Raw genomic sequence first — 22,586 nt, forward strand, 5'->3', positions numbered from 1 at the left:
TAACTGATATCTAGTCTCATAGAATTGTGGTCAGAAAAGATACTTGATACGATTTCAGTTTTCTTAAATTTACCAAGGCTAGATTTGTGACCCGAGATATGATCTATCCTGGAGAATGTTCTGTGAGCACTTGAGAAGAAAGTGTTTTCTGTTGCTTTTGGTTGGAATGTCCTGTAAATGTCAATTAAGTGTGTCTTGTTTAATGTATCATTTAAAGCTTGTGTTTCCTTATTTATTTTCATTTTGGATGATCTTTCCATTGGTGAAAGTGGGGTGTTAAAGTCCCCTACTATGAATGTGTTACTGTCGATTTCCCCTTTTATGGCTGTTACTATTTGCCTTATGTATTGTGGTGCTCCTATGTTGGGTGCATAAATATTTACAATTGTTATATGTTCTTCTTGGATTGATCCCTTGATCATTATGTAGTGTCCTTCTTTATCTCTTGTAATAGTCTTTTTTTTTCTCTTTTTTTTTGCGGTACGCGGGCCTCTCACTGTTGTAGCCTCTCCTGTTATAGAGCACAGGCTCTGGACGTGCAGGCTCAGCGGCCATGGCTCATGGGCCTAGCCGCTCCGCGGCATGTGGGATCTTCCCTGACTGGGGCACGAACCCGTGTCACCTGCAACAGCAGGTAGACTCCCAACCACTGCACCACTAGGGACGCCCTCTTGTAATTGTCTTTATTTTCAAGTCTCTTTTTTCTGATATGAGAATTGCTACTCCAGCTTTCTTTTGATTTCCATTTGCATGGAATATCTTTTTCCATCCCCTCCCTTTTGGTCTGTGTGTGTCCCTAGGTCTGAATGGGTCTCTTGTAGACAGCTTATATATGGGTATTGTTTTTGTATCCATTCAGCCAGTGTATGTCTTTTGTTTGGAGCCTTTAATCCATTTACATTTAAGGTAATTATCGATATGTATGTTCCTATTACCATTTTCTTAATTGTTCTGGGATTGTTTGTAGGTCTTTTCCTTCTCTTATGTTTCCTGCCTAGAGAAGTTCCTTTAGCATTTGTTGTAAAGGTCATTTGGTGGTGCTGTATTCTCTTAGCTTTTGCTTGTTTGTAAAGGTTTTAATTTCTCCGTTGAATCTGAATGAGATCCTTGCTGGGAGAGTAATCTTGGCTGTAAGTTTTTCCCTTTCATCTCTTTAAATATGTCCTGCCACTCCCTTCTGGCATGCAGTTTCTGCTGAAAGATCAGCTGTTAACCTTATGGGGATTCCCTTGTGTGTTATTTGTTGTTTTTCCCTTGCTGCTTTCAATATTTTTTTCCTTGTATTTAATTTTTGATAGTTTGATTAATATGTGTTTTGGTGTGTTTTTCCTTGTATTTATCCTGTATGGAACTCTCTGTGCTTCCTGGACTTGATTGACTATTTCCTTTCCCACATTAGGGATGTTTTGAAGCATAACCTCTATAAATATTTTCTAAGTCCCTTTCTTTTCCTTTTCTTCTTCTGGGACCCCTATAATTCAAATGTTGGTGTGTTTAATGTTGTCCCAGAGGTCTCTAAGACTGTCCTGAATTCTTTTCATTCCTTTTTTAATTCTGCTCTGCAGTAGTTATTTGCACTATTTTATCTTCCAGGTCACTTATCTGTTCGCTGCCTCAGTTATTCTGCTATTGATTCCTTTTATATAATTTTTTTTTTTTTTTTTTTTTTTTTTGCGGAACGCGGGCCTCTCACTCTTGTGGCCTCCCCCGCCGTGGAGCACAGGCTCCGGACCCGCAGGCCCAGCAGCCATGGCCCACGGGCCCAGCCACTCTGCGGCATTGGGATCTTCCTGGACCCGGGCACGAACCCATGTCCCCTGTATCGGCAGGAAGATTCCCAACCACTGCGCCACCAGGGAAGCCCCTTTTAGAGAATTTTTAATTTCATTCATTGTGTTGTTTGTCATTGTTTGTTTGCTCTTTAGTTCTTCTAGGTCCTTGTTAAACGTTTCTTGTATTTTTTCCATTCTATTTCCAAGATTTTAGATCATCTTTACTATCATTACTCTGAATCCTTTTTCAGGTAGACTGCCTGTTTCCTCTTCATTTGTTTGGTCTGGTCGGTTTTTACCTTGCTCCTTCATGTGCTGTGTGTTTCTCTGTCTTCTCATTTTGCTTAAGTTACTGTGTTTGGGGTTTCCTTTTCACAGACTGCAGGTTCGTAGTTCCCGTTGTTTTTGGTGTCTGCTTCCAGTGGGTAGGGTTAGTTCATTGGGTTGTGTAGGCTTCCTGGTAGAGGGGACTAGTGCCTGTGTTCTGGTGGATGATGCTGGATCTTGTCTTTTTGTTGGGCAGGTCCACGTCCATTGGTGTGTTTTGGGGTGTCTGTGACCTTTTCATGATTTTAGGCAGCCTCTCTTCTAATGGGTGGGGTTGTGTTCCTGTCTTGCTAGTTGTTTGGTATGGGGTGTCCAGCACTGGAGCTTGCTGGTTGTTGAGTGTAGCTGGATCTTAGCATTGAGATGGAGATCTCTGGGAGAACTTTCACCATTTGATATTATGTGGAGTCAGGAGCTCTTTGGTGGACCAATGTCCTGAACTCGGCTCTCATTCCTCAGAGGCACAGGACTGACACTCGGCCGGAGTACTAAGACCCTGACAGACACACGGCTCAGGAGAAAAGGGTGAAAAAAAGAAAGAAAGAAAGAAAGAGAAAGGAAGAAAGAAAAAATAAATTAAATAAAAGTTATTTGAAGAAATTATTAAAAATAAAAAGAATTTAAAAGTAATAAAAAAAAAGGAAGGTGAGAGCAAGCAAACCAAAAAGCAAATCCACCAATGATAACATGCTCTAAAAACTATACTTAAAAAAAAAAGGACAGACAGAACCCTAGGAGGAATGGTAAAAGCAAAGCTATAGACAAAATCACACAAAGATGCATACACATATACACTCACAAAAAAGAAAAAAATATATATATTATATTTAATAAAAAGAAGAGAAAGAGAGCAACCAAATCAATAAACAAATCTACCAATGATAGTAAACTCTAAATACTAAACTAAGATAAACATAAAACCAGAAACTAATTAGATGTAGAAAGCAAATCTTAGGTCCACAGTTGCTCCCAAAGTCCACCGCCTCAATTTTGGTATGATTTGTTGTCTGTTCAGGTACTCCACAGATGCAGGGTACATCAAATTGATTGTGGAGATTTAATCTGCTGCTCCTGAGGCTGCTGGGAGAAATTTCCTTTTCTCTTCTTTGTTTGCACAGTTCCTGGGGTTCAGCTTTGGATTGGCCCTGCCTCTGCATGTAGGTCGCCTGAGGGCGTCTGTTCCCTTTTGAGAAGTCTGAGGTCTTCTGCCAGCATTCAGTAGGTGTTCTGTAGGAGTTGTTCCACATGTAGATGTACTTCTGATGTATTTGTGGGGAGGAAGGTGATCTCCACGTCTTACTCCTCTGCCATCTTGAAGGTCTCCCTGTTTGGGCTTTTGATAAAAGGATTGAATCTCTTTTTTTGGAGTCAAAATGAAAGGGGGCTTGATAAATAGTTTTTAAAAAGGGGATTCGTTCTGTTACAGTTTTAATACTGTTATCAGTAATATGCATTGTGACCTTCCTTGACAGATCACATATGATCCAATAATTTCTTAGCATTAATGTATGCTCAGTTTTCACTTGGAATCTGTACTTGGACATAATAGCAGCAGTTGCCTTGGGAAAATATGCTTCAGTTTCTGTGTGTCATTCTCTTCATCTCAAGTTCAATCTTTTAAAGAGCTGAGCTGTATCCCTTGTTTCCTTTGTATTTTCCTCTCACTCGAGTACTGTGCTGTGTACCCAGCAGGTACTTCAAAGACATTGTTAGGCTGACTCTCACAGTCATCATCTTCATTAAGTTTTACATGAAAGAACATCTTGATGATAAGGTAGGGTGGAGTGTAGGGGTGGTGGTGGGCAGAAGTACCAGCCCTCTGGAGACTAGGAACAGTATTCAAAAGACCTTGATGAGCAAGAAACAAATATAAGGCCATTCACTAGTACACTCAAAGAAAAAAAACCACATTGTACAAATGTAAAATGAGTAATGAGGAGCTAGATCCAAATACCTCAGAGAAACATCTAAAAGTCATAATGAATTACAAAAGTCTCCATGAGTCAGCAACATGGTGCTTTTAAAAACAGAGCATTTTCCCCAGGATGTGTTAAAAAGGAGTATAGTCTGCAACATTTAGGCTTGAAGTCTATCTCATATTAAATGGCATAATTACATGAGATAACTTGGAAGATATGTTGTGAGCTAAAGAAGTAAAACTCAATTTATATTTTAATTTTGTTAGCCTTCCTTGAAAGATTCCTGAAAATATGGTGCCCATTAAGTCCCTTTATAAATAATGGTAGCATTCATCCACAAGCTAAGATCTCAGGTTCTCAAGTAAATATTAGTTACAGTGCAGATGAAGTATCCACTGTGTTTTTAACCATAATGAAGTGACAGTCACCATACTGGGTAGACATTCCCATGCGAAGAAGAGTGACTTTTTCCTGTCTTTGTAATACCTCTGGTAGTATTAAGAACAGTATTCGCATACTGTCAACCTCTATGCAGCTCTGGTGCTGAATATTCATTGGAGTTCAGTTATGCATGCTATGGGATTTCAAAAATTTGTAACAATTAAAAAAATTCACATATCTGTTTTGGAAAATTTATGTTGAATATTAAAGATGAAATAAAATGATTCTTTCTCTGCCATTAACTCATTAAAACTATTGTCTAACATGTTTAAGAATTTTAAATAAATTATGTAACTGGAAAAAATTAAAGCAAGCACAGAGTTTTACCATAGTTTATAAGCAGTGTGTAAAAGGGCTCACTTTGTCATCAAATGGGTTTCATTAATGGGGAATGTACATATCAAGTAAATTCTAAAGCTGAAGAGTAGAAATTCCCTGTTTTATACAGGCCAGCCAAAACAGAAAATTTAAAGAGGTTTTAGATAGTATAGTTGATACACTGATAAGAAATATCAGCTCAGCTTTGTACTTCATAAAAAAGAATACACATTTTCAAATTGTACCTCTGTGAAAACAAGCCATCATGCTGGGAGAAGCCCAACAAGGCCAAAGAGAGACCCACATCAAGAGGTATTCAGTCCAGCCACCCTAATTTGCCAGTCATGGGAAAGGAGTAAGCCATCTTGAAAGAGGATCTTCCAACAGCCAGTTGAGCTGCCTACGGCATGTTAGGTTTTCTGGAAGCAAACACTGAGATGGAGCTGATGATATAAATGATTAGTAGACTTCAACACTTGTGTAAGGAGGGGCAACAGCAGAACTGGGCAGAGGAAAAATCTAAGCTTCAGTGAAGGTCTGACAAAGCCTTTGCCAACCAGTTGTGAAGATCTACCGTGAGTTTTGCTCATCAGATTTGTTCCTGGTCAATCTGAGATGGCTGGACCTTCATATTGCTGCCTTGTGCAGTTATCAGATGTGAGCTGTTCTGTAAAGGATGTGACCTCAGATGAAGCAGCTCTCTGTAGCTGAGGCCAGGCACTGAAGGAGCTGATCATCCCCCGCCCCACCCTGTAGCTGGACAGCAAGTCCTTCTTTGAAAAGAGGATCTTGGTAGTGCTTCTCCCTGCTGCCGCACTGCCCTACTTGGAGCAGAGATGAGTTGCCCTGGTGTAGTTTATTATACAGAAATATTAACTGTAATACATCAAGAAAATTTGGGGGAAATTAAGTTATAAAATGAAAAACAAACAGCAAAGTCTTTTACTTAATTTAGGTATTTATTTGATGTCCATATGGGTAAGAATTGTTTAGGTATTTACTTATATGGTCTCTGTATATAATGGAAGGAATCAAAAGGCGAAAACATCAAGGGATAAAAAACTCTTTAATGTCAAACTGTCATAAAATGAAAGTTTGAACAATAAATGGGACAATATTTGTAACAAAAAATAGGGAAAGGATTTCTATCTCTTAATATATACTTTCAAATAAAAATATATGAGATTTTTAGTACAGAAACAAGACGTGAGAAAAGATATATGTACAGATAATGAACATATGAAAAATGTTCAATCTCATGAATAAAGAAATGTAAATTAAAACTATAAAAATACCATTTTAACTTATGAAATAAACAATATTAAAAGAAAGTGGTGCATAGCACAGGGAGATCAGCTTGGTGTTTTGTGACCACCTGGAGGGGTGGGATAGGGAGGGTTGGAGGGAGGTACAAGAGGAGGGGATATGGGGATATATGTATACATATAACTGATTCACTTTGTTTTTGTGTTAGCAGAAACTAACACAACATTGTAAAGCAATTTTACTCCAATGAAGATGTTAAAAAAAAAAAGAAAGTGGTACTTATTGCTTATGCTGATGGATAAGGTCATTCACATAAATCCTGGTGGGAGAAGAACTCCTTAAGACTCTTGTAGAAAGCATTTTGGCAATATGCATTAAAAGTCATAGAACCATACATTCTCTCTCACCCAGCAATTAAATTTCCAAAACCCTGCCTTGGAGAAATGTTTCAATATTTATGTATTAAAATATTCATCCCAGCCTTTTATGTTTATTAGTAACCAAATGGGATAGTTATAGTAATTTGTTGGGATAGAACATTATATGGCCGTTAAGCATGCTATTTGGTAAAAAATTTTTATAGTGAGACAAACTGTTTATTATGTTCAAAAAATTCATAAAATCTATATATAATAAAAATTCAACTCTGAAGCATGTTTATACGTGTTTGAAAATGTGGCAGTGTGTCTATCGTTGCTTCTACGGCTAGGAAGATTCTCAAGTGGTGTTGATTTCTATGCACTTGGACAGGGGAAAGATTTTCATGTCAAGCTGCCTGACACCTTAATACAAGGCATTCATGTCATCACTGTCTGGCACTTAAAAGTATCCAGGTTCTGTCAGACATCGAGTGGTTCCCAGGCCATGATTAGCAAGCGGTTCACCCTCAAGTACATCCAAGTGCTGAGCTCTGTCCTCTCACCCTTTGATTCTTGTAGCCTTTCCTCTATTGGACTTCCTTTCTCTCTCTAGCTTCTCTAGGTCCAGTTACCACTGCTTCTTCTTACTCATCTTATCCAATCACAGTTTTCTCCCACGAATTGGATTCAGCCAGGGTTAGAGTGATGTTTAAATCTTTGTTTCTGCTCTAGTGAGAGCATCAGTTGCTACTGAGTAGTGACAGAGCAGAAGATATGGAAATATACATCTACATGATTTGGGCTAATAATTGTTTTGTCTTGATATATCCATATTATTGTCGTACGACTTGTGCTGGCCAAAGGAGACTAGATGAATTGAAAATCTGCTTGAAATCTTATAGTTGCTACTTGAAATCCTATAGTCTGAGAACTTTTGGAAAGTGTATTATATTTAGGTTTTAACATGGTTCTTATTCAGGGAATTTACAAGACTTTTAGAGAGCATTGAAGTCACACTGAAGATTTGTCATCTGAGGTGTAGAGGAATTTCTCAGTTACATCATGAGATCTCTGTGCTCAGTTTTTCCTCTAATCTGTTTCATGGCAGAAGCAGGCAGTGCCATAGTCTATTACACAACTGATAAGTAGTAGTCTTCTCTTATTCAGAAATTTCTCTGTTCTTGGCTCAGACTTTCTTTGTGAGGAAAATAGATACTGTGTGTGTGGGTTTTCAAGGCTATTTTAGGGGAATTTAGTGACTGTACCAACCTTTTAAGCAACCTCTCTGTTCTTACTTCTTTTCCAGTAGAGGAGAAAAATCAACAGAAGCTGTGTTCACATCAAAGAAAGCATTTCTGCCTGTGACAATGTGTCTGAGACACAAAGCATTGACCTTGAAGCGCTAGTCTATTCATTTGTGGATGTTTTAATCACTGAGTCCTTTTAACAGCTTGGCTGTTTCTCCCTGGTATATAACCCAGTGGTTCACCCTTGCTCTTATTTTCTATGTCTATCTTTATTACTCATCAAGAAAAAGGAAGCTCTAGACTTCCACTTCTAAGGGTATTTCCTCAGTCTTACAAAAACATGGAAGCAATGGAGCAAAATTTGAGAATAAAATAAACTATCAAACCATGCAAAATATTTGTGAAAATACATTCATAGACACAAAGAACTAGAGCCTTGCATATATAATATGGTGAAGATAGTTCTCAGTTCCTATTAAAATCCCTGCCACTTTTTGTAAATAATCTGTGCTCATCAATTAACTTCTTCTGAGCAGCTGGGATAAGTTTATGAAATTGTCTAATATGGGCCTTTAAGAAAACAGTTATATAAATATCCCTACCAGCAGTGTATATTCCCTAAAGTCACTAAACTTTAAATATACAATCATCACTTAAGCTTTTATGGAGAAAAAAACCAAATGACCATCATAGGAGCCAAAGTAAAAAAAGTTGGATTTCCTCTTTGCACCAGTCAATAAAAGTTATAATGGAATAATAACTTTAAAACCTTCAAAGAAAAAAGAGTGTTCTAATTAAGATCTTCAGCTGTGCCATCATTCATAGGTGAAGTCTGCTGAAACACATCCTCTGACTTACAACCATTCGGAATACTTACTACACAAATATCTTTTTTGTTGATATTACCAAAGGAAATTTATCTGCAACTACACTACAGAAAAAAAATTAAATGGAGGTGAGGTAGATGAGTATGTGGAGAAGGAGAAAGATAAGGAAGTTGCTTGAAAATTATGATTAAAAAAGAAAAGAACCATCCAGTTTTAGAGATAATATGATAATAAAAGATGTGTGTGTGTGTGTGTGTGTATGATGAGTTGATGTTTGCTGAAATGACCATAGTAAAGGAAGTGTATTATTTCTAATTCACTTATCTGTGAAAACAAAAGCAGAACATAAAAGATAAAAAACTTATTTACTATGGAAGTACTGAACCTCTGTACAAAGTAATAAATTTGAAGTAGGGAAAGTTTCAGAAAGGGAAAAAGGCCCCAATTTTTACAAAACTTGAAGGAAATTTTAAAAAATATGTGCTTGATTATGTGGTTATGAATTAATATTTATAGAATGAGTAATGTCTGTTAAATTTGCTATATTAATCTCAATGTTATAAAAACCTTCAATTCATTCTAAAACATAAAAAGAGAGAAAGTGATCCATATTTCAAAACCATGTCAGAAAAATGGCAACATATTCAAAAAGAAAAACTTGAAGGAAAATAGCGTATCTTGGAGCTATTATTAAAATTATGAACACTACCCTACATAAAACTATTGAAAATGTTTGAGTAATATTGGGTAAATTATGTAAATAACTGTCATGTGGAATATAATATCATGTTAGGATAGTGGCACTAATACTATCATTACTATTAAGTTATTTTAATATTATTTTATTCTTTTTAATATTCCTACAGTTCCTTATCCTGAAAGATCAATTGCTTTTATAATCATATACTTGAAATAAAATGTCTTTGAATAAAATGCAGGGCTCTTCAAAAATTTTGCAAAGAAAACATTTATTTTTGTAAACAATTTTAATTATCCTGTATTATTTTTAATATCTAATAAGCTAACCATTTATACAAAAACATCACATATACAGTTATTTTAATGAATCTATGTTTTTGGTCCATGATAGAATAGAATTTTGGTTCAGATAATTATCAAATACTCAAAAAAATGACTCTTAAAAAATATTCTTTAATAACCTTGTATGTTTTCCTCATTTGAAGCTATTGCAACATCACTGGAATAATCTGACTCATCTTCAGGCTGTTTCAGTGTATGTTATATTTCCCAGGATTAATAGTCTTAGTGTACATTTACTAGAGCAGAAATGGAAAGTGCCATTAAACAGAGCTCATGAGACTTATTTTTATTGAAGTCTCCCTGAGGACAGGGAACATTCCTATTTAAGGTTGTTCATGCTATTGCTACCACAGCCCCAGTAAGTCAAAGAACAGTGAAGTAGCCCTGCAGTCAGGGGTGCACCATATTAAGGAGAGGCAGCAGGATTGGTCAGTGATGTGATGTGTCTATCCAGTTAGCAGCATTGATAAGTATGGTCCTAGTAGTGGGATCCAAAGATCTATTGAGGAATTGTGCTATTGCCTGGACTCAGTTTTTGATAGAATACATTTTCTTTGAAAGGAGACATTTTTTCCCCAGTGATATAATTGTTTTCAAATGATAAAGTTCTAAATTAGGAAGAAAATATGGGTAGTGAGTAGCACTCATATTGTTCAGTCATGATCAATTACCCTATGTCCCTGGCACAGTCAATGGTTCTTTAAACACAGAATAAACATTGAGGTCACTGGAACTCTGCTGATGCCATGCAGAACTCAGAGTGATCCATCTTGGACTCTCAGTGAACCTTCAGATCCAAAAACAATGTGAAAATAGAGTGTAGATAAAGTTGATAAAATACCATTAATTCATTTAACCCTTTTGATAACCCTGTGAGGTATGTAAAGAAGCATGGCTTGAGAAGTAGAACCTGAAGATCCTTTGCTCCGCCTCCTAAAATAGACTCCATTAAGGCTGGCTGAGGTACTTATGTTCCCTGCAAAAAGTAGTCTTATCTGAAATATACTTGCTACTCCTGCTAGAAAAAGTTACCCTGTTTCCTAACAATACAACAAAATATTATAGGCATGAGTGTTGTGGGCATGCCAGCTCCCTTATTCCCAGGTCTCTAAAATACAACTTTTAATCTACAAATTTTGGGGATAAAATTTAGATGCATCTAACCCTTAGATGCTATGGGTTAGAAATTTATTCCTAGATGAGTATTTATCTCAATCAAATTCTCTTTTATCAAAAGTATTTATAGCTCTTATAGAGTTCAATATGTAATGATTCTGTTATTAGAATTATAAATTAATACTTCTTACATCAGCACAGGCATCACACTTGGATGTAGCAAGCTATATGAGTCTGATAGTTTTAATCTCAAGCCATAACTTTTTACCATAGAATATATTTATAAATATGGCATGTGTGGACATACACACACACAGGCACACAGACACAGCACATATATGTATGTATGTATATATATATATATATATATATATGTATATGTACATGTATAGCTGTATATCACTTGGTCAATAAATATTCTTTGAGAACCTATCACATGGTAGGCACTGGTGATAAAGAAGATCCCTGTCCTGAGGTTGCTGACATTCCAGTAGGGAGAGACAGACAATAATAATGTCAAAAACAAACAAGGTAGTTTCAGGTACTGATAGGTGTTCTAGAGAGGACAAACATGGTGATATCAAGAGTGACTGTTGCAGTGTGGGGGTGTTACTGCTGGTGGGGAGCCAGTGAATACTTTTCTGAGGAAGTAGAAGGAGGTCTGAGCTGGGATCTCTGTGGAGAGAAAACAATGGTCATCCAAGTCTGGGGAAGAGGGTTCACAAGAACTAGCAAGTGCATAGGCACAGAGATGGGAAAGAAAATCCAGTATTTCTGGAGATTTATATTAAAAAATTGGAGAGCAATGAGGTTGGGGAGCAGTGAAGCTGAGGAAGTAGGCAGGGGCCAGATTTTATGAAGCCTTATAAGGCAACGGATAGAGTTTAGACTCTAATAAGTGTATTGGGAAGCCATTGGAGTGTTGTAAGCAGGTGAAAAATATGAACTTACTTCTCCTTTAGAAAGGTAATTCTGAAAAAATTCCTTCTACCCTTTGTACCTCACGTTCACTAGTTTGTAAGGCCTGCTAATTTTATCTCTGTCATAGCCCTTTCATCTACCTACTCTTCTCCATTCCTACTGTCACTACTTTAATTCAGGTTTTCGTTTTCTTCAGCTATTACTATCACCTACTAACTTGCCTCCCTGCCTCCAGTCTTTTTCCTTTTTGATCCATTCTAATTTCTGCCATTAGAGGTCTTTTATTTAAAAACTCATCAGCCTCTCAATGTTTCCAGAGTTAGGTCCAGAATCCCTATGTAGAAGGGTTTCAGAAAGAAGTCCTGTGTTTGTACCCAGACGTCTGGCAGGGTGGACCTAGCATTGTTAAATTTATTTGAGGAACCAAGTTTCTCAAAGGAAAAAACTAATTTTTAAAAACAATTTCAGCTCACTGGCTTGGTCCAAAGATAAGGGGTCAAAATTGGAGCAAAAGACTTATTTTTGAACGTAGTTAGGCATGCCACACCAGTTTCCCTAAGCCCAGTCCCATGGACTGAAGCAAAATGTCCAGGGAAAGTTAGATGTAACAAACAGAGATTCTTTAAGAGAAAATGAAGAACACAATGTAGCAATAGTTTGTGTCCTCATAAAAGGTATACCATGAGCTACTCCCTTATTTAGAAAACCCATGAATCCCAAAGACAAATACTAGTAACAAAAGTGAGGTTACTAAGCACTCTAGAAAGATTAGACAGTGGGGTCCTCACACTATTTAATGAAGAAAACCATCAGCATCCATTGGAATGATTGTAACAGTTTAGGTTTTAGCTTTACAACATACAAGCTTTATTCAAATTTGGACTAATCTTGTACAACTCAATGAGTTATTCAGGGCACTATTTGGCCTTTAGTGGAAATCATCACAGACAGGCTTGTATAGATAAGTGGGTGATATCAGTGGAGAACACATTGTGCTGCGGGTTTATATTACAGCAATTAATCCAGTATCTGGGAGGAACACAGACTTAGGCCTTAACATCATCTCTCCATCAGAATCATTCCTCATTTAGCTCATTTGGCAAGCCTTGCTACTGCCTGAAAATAAAGGATCACAGATGAAAGTTGCCACATCCTGTTGAGAATGGGCAATTATCCTTTATTTGGTTTCCAACTTTCCTTGTAAACATGCCAACAGATAAAGTGTTGGTTTGAATATAGTGCCATTAGAATTAACTTTTTCTCACCACATGAGTGAGGCATGTCCTCAGGTCTCATTTCCTGGAGATGGCTGTGTTCCTACCAGGCATTACTTTTCAGTGTCTATGTCTGTATGACAATGAGTAATCATTCTAAAAGGGAATAAAGTGGTCAAGTCAGTGGACCAATGGCCTATCTTTGTGATCACGCCATACCGACCACTTGTTTTTAGGTAAAAAAAAATAAAGATAGTTTTAATGTTTTCCCTTGGAATATTGGGTCCAAGTATGGCAAGATGGGAACTGCTTCCTCAGGCTTTGTCCTGCAAGGGCCTGTGCTTATTCCCAATTCTTGTCCCACAAAGGATTGCTGATGCATGATTGCAATGGGCTTGCAGTCATGCAGGTGATATAGTCACCTATTATTTGGGGGAATAGTTCTTACAGGGGAATTCAGGGTAAAGAACACAAGATTTTGAATCACAGCCTAACTCTTGAACACGAGATTTTGAATCACAGCCTAACCAGTTTTATATATCTTTGAAATTACATTTATTTTTATTGTGGTAAAAAACACATAATATGAAATTTATCACTTTAAATATTTTCAAGTGTACAGTTCAGTAGTGTTAAGTACATCACACTGTTGTGAAACAAATCTCCAGAACTTTTTCAAATCTGAAACTCTATATCCATTACACAGCAACTTTCCATTTCCTTCTCCTTTCAGCCCCTAGTAATCACCATTCTGCTTCCCGTATCTATAAACTTGACTATCTTAGATACTTCATATAAGTGGAATCATGTAGTATTTAGCTTCTTTTGACTGCCTTTATTCCATTTAGCATAATTTCCTCAAGGTTCATCCACATTGTAGCATATGACAGGATTTCCCTCCTTTTCAAGGCTGAATAATATGTGTACACCACATTTTGTTTATCCATTTATCCACGGAGGTTACACTTTGTTATTTGAAAAATGGGAAATAACAAGTCATTTTTAGCTCAAAGAGTCACTGTCATCTTCTAGTGTAAACTTTGAAGCAGTACATGTTTGTTACTGTTATATTGGAAAGTTATGTTATAGTAGAAAGCATGGTAAAAGATTCATGAAATCTGGGTTCTAATCTTGACTCTGCTACCACTTTTCTAAATATATCAGCAGTCTACATGCTCTGGGGCTGCAAGGTACTCATCTGTAAAATCATTTCTATTAACTACTCAACAGGATTTTTGAGAGGTGAAGGAGGCAGATTCATTTCTCAGAGATCTCTCAGTAATTTTTGGTGCCAGGTGCTCAGCTGTTAGTTCTGGATGTGGCCTTTTTTATCATTCAGGAGGGACAAGCTTGTACCAGAGCCTCAGCCTCCTGATCTATGAAAATGATTGAAGCTAATCCAGAGCAATGAAGTCACTGAACTTTAAAACCACCAATTAAAAAAAAAAATTTATTGATAAACATAGACATTTTGTGTCCTACTCCAGTGTTATTGTAACATTTTAAAAGATGCTATGTGACAAAAAACAAAGTACTTTAGTTATAGAATGTGCTTTTTTCAAAACTGTATGTTCCAATCACTCCCTCCTTTTCCTCTTGAGAGCTAATAACAACACTGTCCAGCACATACCCTCAAAATATCTTGTAGAATTGAAATAGAAAAGTTTTAAGGCACAATTTAGAATTCTGTGGCTTGTATTTTTGAACTTAGGTAGTTTTCCATTGCCTTGGTTCTTGCATTTGCAAGTTCTTTCTGTGCCAAATGTGTTGCTGGCCTTGTCACTAATGACTTCTGGCAGTGTAACTCTTATCAAAATGACAGACTTAACAGTAGATGGAGAGAGAGATCTATATTTTGAAGGACACTGGATACTAGATACATAATATTAATAAACATTACATTCATTTTTGTCTAAATTGGGTAAAATAAAGCAGTAGTAACATGTTTGAAAAGTGCCAGTCTAAGAAATGTGCTGCCTGCCTAAACATTGAGCAGTAGGAGGCAAGGACTAAGAAGATACAGAAGTTTGCTGAATCCTCGTTCTCCTCTGTTCTAGTGTGCCACTTAATCACCTTGTCACCAGGTTAAGTGTAAGCTTTGTGTTGGAGATGGAGTGGGCAAAGCGCATCAAGGGAGTGTGAAGTAGGAAACCTGTCAGAATAGAAGGAGCTTTCTGATTACAGTTAGAATTTTATTAGCTTGATTATCAACATCTCAGGTTAAATTAAATTCAGTTAGATAAACACTGATTCTCAAAGGTAATGTTTAAGATCTAGCTATCTTAGAATAACTTGTTAATTACATATTTATACCATTTAAATTTAATACTGAAAACTTTTTTAATAAAAGCCTAAACAATTAACAATATATGAAGTATGAATTATGTCTTATTGTGAATATCTAAATGTTTAGTCATCAAGAATCTTAAAAATAATGTCATATATAGTTTTTTACATATTACAAATTAAGACCGTCTATCCTGTTGATAAGCAATTATTTACATTTTGGGGTATTATTAATTGGACATGAAGCTATTAAAAACACACTTTGATAAGTATGTTGATGAAATGGAATGAAAGCCAGAACAAAGAACTTTAAAGAGATATTTTAGACAAGTCTTTTTATTGTATCTACCATAACCACTATCCTAAGTGAACATGATAGCCAGTGCTATTCAATTATAAGTGATGATTTAAAAAAACAAACAACCCAATCCAAAAATGGGTAGAAGACCTAAATAGACATTTCTCCAAAGAAGATATACACATTGCCAACAAACATGAAAGGATGCTCAACATCACTAATCATTAGAGAAATGCAAATCAAGACTACAATGAGGTATCACCTCATACCTGTCAGACTGGCGATCATCAAAAAACCTACAAACAATAAATGCTGGAGAGGGTGTGGAGAAAAGGGAGCCCTCTTGCACTGTTGGTGGGAGGTTATTTCTTTAGAAATAAATATTAAATAATACCAGTTTGAGGGAGTGTCAAATTATTGGTCAGCTCTGAAGATGAACATGTTCTAGTCTGTTTGCAAGGACTTTTTATGGAAATCATGTGGTTTTGTCTATGCATGGGAAGAAGGCTGATCAGGCAGTTACAAAGAAGCATAGATGAAGGAGTGATTAATTGTACCTGGTAGTAAGGATGTTTATTCAGGAATCCTCTATATAAAGCACAGTGCTTGAGATGAGCTTTGAATTCTGACTTGGTGTTCACTGGGCAAAGGGGATATGTCCATCACAGAGGATGCAGTGTGAGTGCAAGGCACAGCATGTTGAGCAGTGTGGTTTGTCTGGGGAACTGGCAAGATTTCAGTGTGTACACAGAGATGAGGCCGGGTCAGAGATTGAGGAGACCTTAAATGCTTGCTGAATGATCAGAGGTGGAAGAAAGAGAAAATGGGATCAAAGATAAGGCTAACGTTTCAAATCATATTCATTTTTCCTTGAGAACATTTTTGATTGCTATGTACATAGGTACTACAATGTTTTTGATCAAAATCTTGTAAAAGTATTTACAAACAGGAAATCTCCTTGTCATCATACATTAGAAAAAAAAGGTTTTGTAACAATGATAATAATCCTGTTAAATAAAATATCTTCCTGAAACAAAAACACAAATCAATTTTAAAATAAGGAGTAAACCTCATTTAACCTTGTGACTTTTATGCAGTGTTAGAGATGCTGTCTAAAGTGTGGCAATTAACAAATCCTGCTCTAATCCAGGGAATGTAAAATCAATCTTTAAGCCTTTTAATGCTTTATTCAAGTGTGTGGTGGGGGGGCACAGAGAAAGGTTTTAGAAATATTAAGAAGGACATATCAGGCAGATACAACATGCATGATCTGCACAGGGTTATAAACTTAATTGTATATAAAAGCAATCATTATTTGGCTGGTTAAATTATAAATGAAGTATGTAAACAACTGAATTTATTTAGAATTTTTTATACAAATAGACACCCATGATATGAAGTTGTAAAATAGAGCAGAGTGCATTATAACATTGTTTTTTCTTCATTGATGATATCAGATGTAGCAAGGGTTTATCGCTCCCCCATTTCCTGGTTAAGGTGGTACAAAATTCACCACCACTCCATAAATACACTTAGAATGTCCTCAACTGTTTCTGCAAGACAAGCTAGTGTCTCATGAGTGTTCCTGAATAGGTCCTCTCAGTCACTACATGTTTCTTCCTCTTTTGGCCTTTGTTTCTTTTGGAGATGTTACCAAGAGGATTCATCAAGGTGTGTTTCCCTCTCCTTGCTTCTCAGATTGTCTCCTATGGCTCCCTGTTAATAACCACTGTGCTGAAATCTCACTGGACTGAACTTGTTGTTTTAAAGAGGAGAAGATACCTCCAAACACACACACATCTATGTGCCAAATCCTGTAAAGAAGGTTGCAAATATATGTCAGTTGTATTCCCTGAAACTTACTTCGATCATGCATAAACCATTATTTCAGCATCTGCTTGAGCATCTCTCTTCTTTGGGCTTAAACAGGAGTTCATACAAACTGGCCTGGAAGCTATCAGTCAACACAGGGATTGTTTTTTATGCTAAATCTTTTCTTTTCATTGAACTGTAGTTTAGAATTAACAAATAATTATTTGATTTTAAACTTTTAAATAATCCTATTAGGTAGGTAGGACAGGTATTATTATCACCATTTTATAGACCAGAAACCTGAAACTTGGAAAGCTGCATTTACTCAGCAAGTAAGTTGTAGAGGTGAAACTCAAATCCTGGTTATCTGAGTTCAGATCCAGTGTACTGTGGTCAACTGTCTCCACAAAGATGGAGATATGTCATCCTTTAATGCTTGCTGACTAATCACAGAATGTCATTCCACCCTTAACTGAAAGTAGATTCCCCTCATAGGAACCTCATCAGAGCCATGATTCCTCTCCCCAGAAAAATCCGTATTAGTGGGCAACCCCATGCACAGACACACACTTCACATCCTTTTGTAAGTAGTTACAAGGGTTTTAAGGATGTTGTGAACCACAAAGCCACATTTAGAGAGATGTCTCCCCTGTAGATGCTGATCCTGTCCTCCAAGGCTGGTTTTATAGAAGAAGCTTTACCATGTATATTTTGGTGCTAGTGCTATTTATTTCTTTTGTTTTCAAAATTCTTTATCCAAGGCATATGTCTTCATTTAAAAATAGGTAAACATGCATACAAGTGATTGGGTCTACATGGCAAAAAAGAAATTTAAATACTCAAGAGTTCTGTTTTCCTGGAAGTTGTCGTAACACATTATGGTTTCTTATCATGTTTACAGTATTGAATTGAACTGTTAAATAATACCTATATATTTGAATTTAATTTTTTGTTTATATATATACATATATATATATACACACACACATACATATTTAATTACTTCTTCAAATTACTTAGAGCAGATTTGAACAAAAGCTTCTTGAGCAAACACTTAACTAAATATTTTTAATATCTTAAGTATGTCTGCATGACCCTTTTGGTCAATTGAGTGGTTGACTGACTAGTATCTGATCAATATCAGTAATGTATGTGAACACTGTCAAGGATGGTAGCGGAGGCAGGGGCTCAGACTCAGTGGTTCCCAACCTTGGTTGCACTTCTAAATCACCTGGGGGACCTTTAAAAAAATGCTTTAGACTGTGGCTCCAATTCCAGGGATTTTGATTTAACTGTATGGTGCATGGCCTGAGCAATAGGATTTTTTAAAAGTTTTCAAGTGATTTCAGTTTGTACCTAAGGTTAACAATCACTGCCCTAATGTATTTGTTTCCCCTCAAAATGGGACAATTGTCAGAAAGCACAGGAGAGAGTATATTAATTATAATCTATCAAGCCAGGATAAACTGATATTATTTTGAGGAGAGGAGCTGAATTTAACTGGAGTATAGTAGACCAAAGTGATAAATTCAGCCCACTTTTTTATAAATCAGTCTTTATTTTTCCCTATTAAAAGTCACACAGAACATATAAAATCTGAATCTATAAACTGATGACATAGTCAATGTAATTAGCCTTTCCACTGTGCCTAAAGAATCATAATCCATGATTGTGTTTCATCAGAACCATGGAATGTAGTATCTGTAAGTCTCACCTGAGCTGTGATGCATTTATTTTTAACATACTGCAAAATATCATGTATACCCGGTTACATTTGTGAATCATAGTTTAATAAACCCTATCAAAAGTTTTATTGAAAAACCTTCAAGGCTGATTTCCTGTCATCAGAGGAACTTTCAGTTTTTTTGTCCCATATCTAGAGTGGTTTAGGGAGTTGGAATACTAGTGAAGGGGAAGGAAAGAAAGAGCTTTAGAGGAGCCCAGGGAATATGGGGCCAGCTTAATAATTTTAACTCATATTTATAATGGTGTCTTTCCTGGAAACTTATTCCTCCTGTACCATCATTTCAAGAAATGTAATATAAACAATTGAAGATGTGCAGTTACCTGAGGAGCAAGAAGAGTAGAGTTAGAAGGATGATTTCAGGGCTGACTCCTGATTACCTTGTGCCTCCCTCTACTCCTGCATTCAGCCTATGCAATAACTAGCAGAACTCTACCTGAAAGGATTGGGAGCAAAGAGCAATCTCTGGAAAAGCTTTAGCTTTTAAATGTAGATGATTAGATAAAAAATGGAGTGAATGGGAAAAAATGCAAATACATCTGCATCATTTTTCATATGCCTCCATTCTTTTTTCCTTCCTTCTCCATACTCTCTCATAATGCTAGTTTAGCAATGCAGTCTTTTTCTTAAAGTATAGTGTTCTATTTAATGATGGGCAACAGATACCCCTCCCTCCCCTAAATGATGGTATAAATCCAGGTTTACAAAACTGATAAAAATGATTAAAAGAGAAAATATCAAAGACTATAAAATCATCAGATTAATAATAATGGAAATGTGTCAACATCCTGCTCGAAATGTTAATACCTATGTCTTTTTATTCTATGTACAATTCAAAACAAATATTTTAAAAATGAGAATAGTAAAGGGCACTTCAGCAATGTAGGAAAGTTCTAGTTGCTCCCTGTCCTCATTAATCCTTGGTGCTGTCTTATTTTCATTTTAGTCATTCTGATATGTGGGTAGTAGTATCTCACAGTAGATTTAATTTGAATTCCTCTAGTGAATAAAGAAGTTGATTACTTTTTCATATATTTTTTGGCCTTTGGGATATCCCTTTTTAAACAAGGTATTAAAGTCTGTTACCCACTTTATTATTGGGTTGTCTGTCTTTTTCTTATTAATTTGTAGAATTTCTTTATATATTCTTAGTACAAGCCTTTTGTCAGTTTCATGCGTTGAGAATATTATCTTCCACAATGTGGCTTGTCTTTTTATTCCATTGATGATATCTTTTGAAAGTTTGGATCACCCCACCACTTAGGCCAACAGAGGCAATATCTGAGGGTGGGGGGTTATTTACGGTGGATACTGGAGAAAGGAGAGCATGCATGCCAGTAGGACCCTGAGATTAACCGTGTGACAGAGATGTGGTTCATCCCACTGACCTTCCTTTTTTGGATTTCTCCTCAGGAAGAAAAGCCTGTGAACATGGCACGAGTGGTGGACTGTGGCAGCCATGAGATGTGCCTCGCAGACCTCTAACTGCAGGGAGCGTGAGTAATGATGTTAAACACCTTTTCTTGTTTATCGGCCATTTATAAATCTTATTTTGTATAGTGTCTGTTCAGTTCTTTTGCTCACTTAAAATTTTGGTGTCTTTTTGTCTTATTGACGTACACTAGTTTTTTACACATTCTAAATATGAATTCTTTGTTAGATAAATGTGTAGAGACTATTTTTCTCTTAGTCTGTGGCTTGTTCTTAATGGTATTTTTTGGATGATTTTCATTTTAAAGAAGTCCAATTTAACTTTTTTCTTTTATGGTTAGTACTTTTTGCATCCTGCCCAATGAATTATAATCCATCCTAAGTTCTTTTTTTTTAACACCTTTATTGGCGTATAATTGCTTTACAATGGTGTGTTAGTTTCTGCTGTATAACAAAGTGAATCAGTTATACATATACATATGTCCCCATATCTCTTCCCTCTTCCGTCTCCCTCCCTCCCACCCTCCCTATCTCACTCCTCCAGGCGGTCACAAAGCACCTGAGCTGATCTCCCTGTGCTATGTGGCTGCTTCCCACTAGCTATCTATTTTACGTTTGGTAGTGTATGTATGTCCATGCCTCTCTCTCGCTTTGTCACAGCTTACCCTTCCCCTCCCCATATCCTCAAGTCCATTCTCTAGTAGGTCTGTGTCTTTATTCCCGTCTTGCCCCTAGGTTCTTCATGACCTTTTTTTTTTTCTTAGATTCCATATATATGTGTTAGCATACTGTATTTGTTTTTCTCTTTCTGACTTACTTCACTCTGTATGACAGATTCTAGGTCTATCCACCTCACTACAAATAACTCAATTTCGTTTCTAAGTTCTTGAAAATATTCTGTTAAAGCCTTTAGATTTTAGCCTGCACATTAAAGCTATGATGCATCACAATTACTTTTATACGTAACGTTAGGTAGGTGTGAAGGTTCTCTCTGATATGTAGATGTTTCATAATAATTTATTGAAAAAAACCCCTCTACCCGCCCCACACTTTCCCATTGAATTGTATTGGTCAAAAACTATTGATCATGTGTGTGTGGTTTTTAAATGGACTTTGTTTTTTTATCTTGACCTGTTTATTTTCTTTGCATCAGTACCAAACTGTCTTATTTACTATAGCTTTATAGTAAATCTTAAATGTGATAGTATAAATCCTCCAACTTTGTTCTTCTTCAAAATTTTCTTGGTCCTTTATATAACCATATGAATTTTAGAATTAGCTTTTCAAGTTCCATAAGAAAGCCTACTAGGATTTTGGTTGGGATTTTACTGAGTCTTTAGATCAGTTTGGGGAGAATTGACCTCTTAACAAATTGATAATTGTCTATTCCTGCCTTAGAGGCAAAACTGACACAGTAGAAAACCAACTCAAGGTTACTCAGAACAGGCTGGAAAGAGTCTTATAGATAAAGAGGTGATTGTCATCTGAAAGAAGACGATATACATGAAAAATTTTTCAGAAGTACAGCATATGGCAAATAAAATGCTAAAGGGGAGAATGGAGCTAATGGGACAGAATCAACATTCAAATTCATAGTAGAGCATTTACTAAAGTAAAGCATCAATAAGGCTAATTATATTTTAGGAAAAACTAATAGAGGATAGCTTCATGAAGATAAGATTTAGGGAAGTTACTCAATTTCAAGGACAGAGAATAGTATATTAGATCTCTGGTCAATATGGTGTGCTAAACTAACATAGAAAATGCCACCCCTATCTAAAACACATGTTGATAAATTTAACAACAGACTTTCAAAAAAACATGTCAATTCTTAAAAACAACAAGGAAAGTCCCTAGGAGGTAGAAATAAAGAAGGATTGGAAAGCTATAGTTACAAGTGAGGGAAGCTGAAGCTGAAAGTTTATTAGAACTGGACATGTGCTGCAGTGGCTAAGATTCGAAGACCTGGACTCAAATCAGAGTGAAACCTAGGGCTGTGGTTGGCAGGGGACTAGAACTGAACTCCTTATATAAAACTTAGAACCATCAAGTGTTGTCTAGTCCTTGAAGTAGAGGCTACAAAAACTTAGAGACTAGGAAGTACCAGCATGGTGTGGTGGGAAAAGAACCACCATGAGAAATCACAACTCCAAATATGAATTGCCAGACTTGAGTGTGGAGTTCAAATTTGCACTTCTCATACATTTTAGCAATTATCAGTCCAAAAATAAGCACACATGAGTCTAA

At 36.4% G+C, this 22,586-nt stretch overlaps 1 long non-coding RNA gene across 1 annotated transcript in view; it reads left to right on the forward strand.

Annotated features, from left to right (window-relative positions):
- Nucleotides 1-22,586, forward strand: part of LOC109548287 (uncharacterized) — a 734,651-nt gene that overhangs the window by 89,087 nt on the left and 622,978 nt on the right. The window contains exon 3 of the long non-coding RNA XR_002174337.3: nt 20,322-20,404. This is a non-coding gene — a long non-coding RNA (uncharacterized lncRNA). The remainder of the gene's footprint in view (nt 1-20,321; nt 20,405-22,586) is intronic.

The sequence above is a fragment of the Tursiops truncatus genome, chromosome 9 (assembly GCF_011762595.2).
Source record: "Tursiops truncatus isolate mTurTru1 chromosome 9, mTurTru1.mat.Y, whole genome shotgun sequence".
Lineage (NCBI taxonomy): Eukaryota > Metazoa > Chordata > Mammalia > Artiodactyla > Delphinidae > Tursiops > Tursiops truncatus.